Source organism: Armigeres subalbatus, chromosome 1 (assembly GCF_024139115.2).
Source record: "Armigeres subalbatus isolate Guangzhou_Male chromosome 1, GZ_Asu_2, whole genome shotgun sequence".
Lineage (NCBI taxonomy): Eukaryota > Metazoa > Arthropoda > Insecta > Diptera > Culicidae > Armigeres > Armigeres subalbatus.
Window position 1 is genome coordinate 63040827 of NC_085139.1, and position 9088 is coordinate 63049914.

General features: G+C 43.1%; 1 protein-coding gene and 1 pseudogene across 2 annotated transcripts in view; both read left to right on the forward strand.

Annotated features, from left to right (window-relative positions):
* Positions 1–9088, forward strand: part of LOC134226200 (dual specificity protein phosphatase 10) — a 78593-nt gene that overhangs the window by 57228 nt on the left and 12277 nt on the right. The gene's annotated exons all lie outside the window — the stretch shown is intronic.
* On the forward strand, positions 3599–5099 carry LOC134215873 (ER membrane protein complex subunit 7 homolog; annotated as a pseudogene).

Genomic DNA, 9088 nt, shown 5'->3' on the forward strand with positions numbered 1-9088 from the left:
TGTGTGGATCTTTAGTAGTGTAGGGTCCAAATACTATTGGTCATTTTACCCTAATCAGCACAAAATTAAATTAAGTTGTTCTAAATGTGTTTAATATTGAGTTCTTTCAACAAATTACTATTTGTTCACCTGAAATTACCCATATTTGATGTCGTTTGTGTATCTCTCTCTAACTCTCGAGAATTATAACTTCAACAAAAATTAACACAGGCACAATAATCGGTCGACTTCTCTCAAGACCTCTCCAATGTAAATTTAAAACGATATTAACAATTATGTGTCCAACCTTCGAGAGCTAATAGTTTCCAAATTTACATTCACTACTCTGCTCATGATCGCTTATTTGTAACATTTGCATTTTGTCGATTTTGAGATAAGCTCATGAGTCATCTCCAAATTGCTAGTTCTTGCAGCTGACCAGGTGATATAAGAAAGTTTATTCCTAAAACTCGAAAAAACTACCAAGTTGTTTTGTAACATTAATCAAAGTGACCGCATAACCGTTACACTAGAAAACTTTATTGCCGGTACGCCATGTGCTGTGTATAAAATATTCGAAATTATTTTGCATTCAAATACTAAGTGGTGGAAATCTTTCTACCGAAGATCTGAATTGGATAAAATGTTTGTGTAATTTTGGGATTTTTAGAAAATCATTGAGATTTGCATACTTATTCATATCACAATCTTCATCGTTTCATTTCTACCATGCCTACTTATGTCGATCGTTACAAATATGCGATCATAGGCAGTACTATACCATCATAAATAGTGTCTTCGTTCTTGTCATTATTGATTGATAGAGTTATGAATCGCGTTGAACACTATTTCCACTAGCAGAAGCACTCCATTCTTTGCTCTAAGCTCATTTTCCCCCTATATTTATATTTGAAACAGTTATTTGATGGCTTTTATTATCGGCACAGGGGTATCTCCTTCTAGTTTCGAGTGCTCACAGTAACAGTTATAACAGATTCAGCCCTAGATCACAATATATATTTATTCTGGCCTTTGCTTCTATTTTGAAAAGAATATTTTGGTTGCTGGATGAAGATTGTCGCTTCGGTTCCCTTTGTTCTGCTGTCCGAAACATGTGTGGTACATACCTGTCAAATCGTATGGATTTTCCTTCTTTGACATTTAGCTCCCCTATCCTCGCCAGCAAAATATGTTTCGGACAGCGACGACAGCGGTGGTCTTTGTCTAGTGGCTAAAGTATCTTTTTGTTTTGACTATCACTTTTGTCAACTATCTTCCTCGCTTTCCATTTTGTTAGTAGAAAATGCATTTTAGACATAGCTAATTCTTTGAAGAGTGGTTGAAATCACTGGCGGAGACAGAGGTGGGGCACCACGCGATGCAATCACACCATTGTTCTCGAAGGCTATTGTTCTTGCGCTTAGTGGTGCCCCACCAAAAAACAATAGCTGGCTCCGCCAGTGGTTGAAATGTTAGTACCTATTAGGTTGGTAAAAAAATAGATCATATTATATGCAGATTGTTCGCGAGAATCAGAAGCTTTTGATCTGCTTGTGCGGTCGATATGTGAATAGATTTTATTAATAACAATGTTGTACTTGAAAACATGCCTCAGAGACGTTTTAAATACTTAAACTATCAAAGTATCAAATTTTCTGTAGGAATTGAGTGAAAAATAGATCATGTTTGTTTGTTGCTTGAATGACAAACGTTCAGCATTCATAGGTTGCATGCAGTCGTGATTTATTTAGTGGGCAGAACGATCGGCCGGTCATCACAAAATTTGTTCTGCTTTTGTGCAGTTAGCAGAACGATCGACCGATCATCGAAATGTTGTTCTGCTTTGTGCGGGTGGGAGTGCATTAATCAGAAAGTGAAGATTCAGTTCGCGTCAGTAAGCAGAACGATCGGCCGGTCATCGAAAATGTTGTTCTGCTTTGTGCGTGTAGCAGAGATCGGCTGGTCATCGACAATTTTGTTCTGCTTAGTGCGGTCCGTAATTAAAAATAATTAATGTTCGTTCGATTATGTTTTGAATTGATCAAACTACACGCTATACATACACGGCATACCGTTTACCAAAACGAATCCTGCCACAATACCTACCCCATATATCCAACATCCCAGTAATTCTCGTGGAAGTGCAGATGACTCGTCGGCTTCTATCAAAGCAGAGTATCACGTGAACAATTTCCTACCTATTCCTCAATTGACCTGCATTCGGACACGGCCGGCGCTGGTATTGCTTATTTTTGGGTCACCAGTTCTTACATTACTGAAGATGATGTTGGTCCCAAACTTCATCTGTTGGTTCTCTGTGTCATTACAGGTGACCTGGCAATAACGGAGTAACAACCGTAGGCGGTCAATCAAGCTCATGCTCATGCTCAATAAGCCTTAATCTTACGGCCTTAACAAAAATACTTCTTATCAAACTACAGCTGAAGACAAACGTGTTTTCATTATACCAAAACGATTAACTTCCCTTGCGGTGCCAATAACGGAAACATGGAATCGATACTCGGACGGATAAAACTAGAATAATTCTAGAGCTAAGAAGACGACGGACGAACGATGTTCGATCCTCTGACGCCCGTAGAGATGTCGTAAAATCCTGATTAATCGATTACTCTTGATTCTTGTCGATTATTGAATCGTTAATCATTGTATAGTAATCGATTCAAAATTAATCGATTATCACAACGATGAATCGATTAATCGAAATAATCAATTAATTTTCGACATCCTTGCGATGTCGTAAAATTCTGATTAATCGATTAGTAACTAATCGATTACTCACGATTCCTCTCAATTATTGAATCGATTAATCGTTGGGTAATAATCGATTCAAAATTAATCGATTATCACAACGATGAATCGATTAATCGAAGTAATCGATTAATTTGCGACATCTCTACGCCCGGTCTGCGTGGACCGATGTAACAGTTATTCAGTTGGAATGCTGAGAGTGCTGCCTAAAGATCTTATCTCCATACAAACAAGTCGCAAAATAGTCCACCGCTAAATAACGCACATAATTCATCAAAAGGCTCGCGTACCAACTTACCACACTTTGTGATCCAGTTGACTCTCATGTTTCTGCACCGTTTCCATGGTGATCCCAACCGGACCGCCGATTTATTCACAGCCGGATCCGCTTCCACCCTGAACTTGCCTCCGAATCCCTTGCTGTAATCCTTCTTGCGATTCGTGCTTGTCCACCTTCTCAACGTGATCTTCCCAACCCCTGACGGCGGATTTGTCCACCTGATCTGTCTGTACGCCAGGCTAAACTTTCCCCGAATCCGGCTCACGCCATAGTCCTTCTGGGAGCTGTGCTTCTCCACCTTCTCCTTGTGCTGCTCCCAGGTCGCGGCCACACTTGTCCACCCGGTCCGACTGCACCCCGAACTTCCCGCCAGAACCCGGTCGAGTAATCCTTCTGGGAGGCATGTTTTCCACCTTCCCCACGTAATCGTGCCCAGCGCCGACTTGTCCATCCGATCTTTCTCCACGCCAAATTTTCTCGCCGTAGCCGTGGAGATGATTTTGGCCTTCCCTTCTGCTTCTTTTTCCTTATCCGCCCGCTCGGTTTCCTCCCCGCAGCTGCTGCATATCGATGGCCGCAGCACTCCGCCCGAACCCTCTACCGTTTTCCCTGATCCCCATCGTTGCTCTTGTTCGTTCACATCGTTCCTACAAAGTCCGGATCCGGTCTCCCAGTCGTCATCGCCCTCCGGAGCGAGACCCACGTCGGATGTCGCGACCAGCCGTCGATTTCCACATTTCTGTCTGGTATTTTCTCTGTATAATTTTTTTATCAGCGATTATGGGAGTGGTTCAGGAGTCTTCTTATCTGCTGCTGACTCACCAACAAACTTTGCAATATACGCAGTCAGATGACGACGAAAACACAGAGAACTTAACACGACACTTTTAACACAGCCAGACTTCACACTTTTATATAAAACATTTATTGCCACCTTTTAAAATATAATTTTACAATCAAAACATTTCCACTTCGGTGCTTTTGCAGGCGATTCATCGGAACAAATTCGGCTTTCGTGTTGACAATCTGGATGTTTTGAGCGACAGGTGCGGGCGTTGAGAGAACGTAATGAGACTAGAGATGTGAGCAACTACCATGCCGAATAATTTCAGTTTTTGACAGCGTCTGCTGTCAAAATCAGCTTGTCATGTTATTTTTCACATCGCCCGATTAATGTCGCGGATTTATTTTTACCTTCTCAGTTTTATAGTTGCGTGGAAAATGTCTGAAAAACCTTGATATTTTGCTGTGGGCCTGGGTGCGTTAAGACACGACCGCGGGCGACGCATCCATCGACGAGTTTGACGAATCCGGACGATACACCATCGAAGGGCGTGATATCCGCCGGAACTTTCGGTGGTTCGGATCTTACCTGGCAAATCGATACGCACATTTCCATCAACGGGGTGAGTATACAAGGGTTCCTGCGATGACGGCTGTTCGTGATCAGTTCGGTTCCGTCCGGGAGCTACGTGGTGGAAATTTCAACCGGACTACTATTAGAATCGGTGCGGGTGGAAATCAATCCCAGGGTAAATTCGCGCCCGGAAGCTGAACTACGTGCAGCCGTTGCAGGTGGTCCAGGTGCCAATCGCTGAAGCGCTGACGCGGTTCCGGTACTTCCAGCAGCGCGAACAGTGGAAGATCACCGACTTCCTGTTCAATCCGATGGTGCTGATGATGATCCTGCGCTGCTCATTATGCTGATTCTGCCCAAGATGATGAGCGATCCGGAAACGAAGAAGGAGATGGAGAATCTGAATCTGTCGAAGGTAATTGTTTTAGAAAGATTTATATTGCAGATTGATTCTTATCATTGCTTTGCGATGAGAACGACATGCCGGAGATCAGCGAGGTGATTACCTCGTTCTTCACCGGTGGAGCTCCGGCTGCAGCTGCGGCACTTAAGGACAGGAGAAGTCCAAATCCGCTACTAACAAGCAGGGCAAAAAGAAGAACTAGAGATCGAATAGGAGAGGGGACCTCTGCTTTCCTCGGTAGTAGAATAGTGCGGTAGGGTGAATGTTTTCTTCTAACTCCTAGAAATTAATTTGCATTCAATTATTATTTATTTGGAGCCAAATAACGCCCGTGAGTTGTGGGAGTGAATAAATAAACCAAGAAAATTATTTCATTGATAAATTGTTTATGAACGAAATACCATTTTTTCCAAAATGTTTGAGCTTGATGAATGATGCCATGATGGTCTCTAATGGGGTTTGAGTAAGTTACCATTAGCGTGTGATTAAACATTAACACTTTTGTCAATCGGTGAGCAGCAAGCCATGACTCGGCTCCTTCTCACCAGATCTCTGTGACATGCACACGCACCCACGGAGAGCTGTACTGTCATCGCATTTCGCTTCGGCCATTTGCGGCCACACATTTTGGCGATCTTGCCAGTTTATTTTTTGGAGCCTGACGCTGATTTCAAAAGGTGAGTTGAATTCAAATGGGTAATGTGCCAATGTGTTAAAAAATTGATGGTAAGTTGGTTGATTGCTACAAAGCGCATCTGGCTGGAGGACGCTGGAGAACGGATTGGTTTGGTTAAATAACAAAGCGTGTCTAGAAGACCGCTGGAAAATGGATTGTGGTTTATAAATGACGAAGCGTGTTCAAGACCGCTGGAAAATGGATTATAGTTTGAAATAAAAAAGTGTCTAGAAGACCGCTGGAAAACGGATTGTGGTTTGAAAATCACAAAGCGTGTTTGGAAGGCCTCTGGAAAAGGGTTTGTTTGGAAATCACAAATGCGTCTGGAAGGCCTCTGGAAAATGATTTGTGGTTTGGAATATCATAAAGCGCATCTGCAAGACCACAGAAGATTGATTTTGTGGTTTGGCGCATCTGGGAGACTATACACGAGGCTGATAATTCGATATAAAGATATTTAGATTGTTGCAATCTGTAGTGTTGCTTAAGATCAATATCATATCACTAGGCACCAATTTGGTATAACATTTAAACGATGCAATCTATTGACTTCTAAATCGTTGGTCTGCGATTGAAAACCAGTCCACGATGACCACCACCAGTCCACCAGACTTCGATTTTAAATATTTTCAGTTAAACGACAATTTTTTTTTAATTATGATAATTTATCATGACGGCCTTTAGGAGGCCAGACGGTGGACCTCAGAAGGAGGGTGTGAGGATCATCCTCAGAATTTGTTCTCACTCTTAGGAGTGCAATGATCAAGGGTACACTGCCATCATACGTATATTTGTCCCAGTTTGCTGGGATTTTAAATATACATGGGGAGTTATGCGTATAACGGCAGACATTATAGTTTCAGCAAACGTTACACTTCGTCACCGTTCGTCAACCTGGCTGAAAATAAGCTTGCTGTCGGTACGGGTGTTAGTTGGCCTCATTAGCCCATTCCACTGTCGTGCCATTGAGGGTGTTTTTGCAGTCCTCAGCCGCAAGCCTGGGGATTTTGAGGGGAAGATGATGGTCTGGGTCTTCGCCGTTGATACAACTTCCAGCTGGTGAAACAATCTGTCAGGACATCCAGGCCTGTTGGAGTTTTGCCACGAGAGCTCATATAAATCGTCCCTAGACGTGCCTGCAAAGTGCCGCCTTCTTGAGGTTTTGGCATGTCGGAGGTGAACAGGTTGAAAGCAGGGACCGAGGATACTACCTTGCGGGACGCCTGCGAGATGTCGTGCGCATTAGAACTCGCACCGCTGATTGAGACCCGGAATTCCAAGCCGACAGATAGTTGCGGATGATTTTCACTAGGTAGCTGGGAAGATTGTAGCTATGTATTTTGTTCACAGACCATCATGCCATACATTGTCGAATGCCTTCTCGACATCGAGTAACATCGAACACTACCGCCACCCCATAATGGCTCGCGAAGTTTTCATAGCTCAGCCAGCAACCTTAATTTGTATTAACATTGCAGCGAAGTTGTGTCTTAGCTCATTTGAAGAGCGATCGCCCGCAAAGCGAACGACCGTTAAAAGTGTGAGACAATCAGAGAGCGCAAGTGTCACGTCGGTTTGTCGGTGGATGTAGGACGTCAATTTTAAAATGCTTAAAGCGTTAAAATACATTTTAGACGAAAATTGTCTATTTTTTTGGGTTAGAAATTTAGTTTCTTTATATAGGTAAAACGAAAGTTGAAATTTTGATTAAAAAACATGTGTAGATAAGGAGCTTAAATGTAGTTTAAAAATTCTAACCTATGTATTAAAAGTTTTCAACATATCACTGTTGATAACATTTTAAAAGCATTTAAAATATACTTCCTATACTTCACCATGTTGAAAAACAGTGATTTCACGCACACGTCCGTCGCCGCTAGATGGCAACAGCGCGGCTGCGTCAAAGCGAATTACATACACTCTGGGGGCCACAACGATTTTTTTTATTGCTTACCGGAATTTATGGGTAAACATGAGAACTAAACTATTAACTTTAAATTATTTCAATAGTATTTATTGAATTCATTAAATTATACAATTTTAGCAAAAGCGAACAAACTCGACGACACGAATTCAAAATTTCAAAGATCTTAGAATCTCCTCAGCGAACTAAAGGCTAGTTACAATTGCTTATTTGAATCTCCTTCATGCCCGATCCGGAAGCACCAGTTACAGTTTCTCCAAACAGTCGGCCAGCTTGGAAACTGTCGGGCCTTTTCTTGCTCTTTCCTTCTCTGCGCCTTGTGGCGCCCCACGCCTTGACCCGTTCCAGTGCTTCTCCTGAACTTCTCCGCCACGTCTGCTGGTCCTCCTCCGTCAGCTCACTAACCTTGATGGTCGGGATCTTGAGTGCATCTTTTCCCGATCGGCCTGAATCCGCGCGACCACGTCCTCCTCGCTGTCCGACGCTTCCGAGTCTGATTTCAATAGTTTTAGGCTTTTGGGTTTTCCGGTGGCACTTCGTGGCTCACCATGGCGCAGCAGCTCATTGTTGAGTTTTTGTTCCTTTTGTAGTCCTTCCTGTACTTCGCCGACGGATCCATCGATTGGTCTTTCTCATCGTCTTCGGGCTTTTCCTTTCTTCTTCTTTTTCTTATCTTTCCGTTTTAACCACCGAATTGTGATCAAGTTTCGAATCTTTTCGCTCAGAAATCCAACTCTTCTTCAATGCTTGGCCGATCTGGTTCATGGCCATCGTCCTCGGCAAAGCATCAAACAATCCATCGACTCGCTTAGCTCATCCACCAGCTCGCTTTCCATCCGATGCTCCTCTTTAGCCTTCTTTTGTTCTTTTTCACCACGTAATGGCATTGTGGATCATATCTTCAGATTATTCTTCTCCTCTTCTTGATGTGTTTCATCCACCGTTCCTCGTTGCGCTTTTCTTCTTAGATTTTTACGTTTTGCACCTGCTGCCAGTCGTTGCTTTTGATGACTTTCTCGAACGATTTGGACTCCAGCTCTGCAGGAGTTTGGTGTTCTGTGCTTCGATGCGAGCCAACTCCCGGTTAGGTTTAACTATGCGCGCCTTGTGCGCAGTCCGGCCTCCAAGCCGCAAACAGTTCCTCGTCCGTTAGAACCCTTGCCGGCTTAAACTCGATGTCTTCAGCACATGGCTTCGATGTCTTCCTTCGGCCGACATTCGTCACAAAGTGGACGCCTTGAGGAAACCACCGTAGTTGGCCTTCCCATCGACCGTTTTCTGTTTCAGCTTCTTGACCGAGTAGCTTTTGTTGAGATCTCCACGGCATCTTTCTCTTTTGGGAGATTTTGCCGACGGCCGACCTCGATATTGTTGGCTGCCTGTTGAACACTCGATCCACCAGTTGTTGGGAGGTCTTTGGCCTGCCGAACCAAGGCCGGAACTATTAAATTTGAAACTGGCCTTGATCGGTTTCACAATACTCATCGAGTTTTTGCCAATCCGTCGCCTGTGCAAAAGGGTTCATGTTATAAGTCACTTTAACTCTATTTTTGCCGAGTGATCAGGTTTTGAGATACAAAGCAATGCAAATTGGCATGGCGCAAACACCAAATTAAATTTTATTCTTACATTGTTGAAAAGTGACTAACTTGTACGATGAACCAATAAATTAGCAATACGAATTGAACGAAGTACAACAG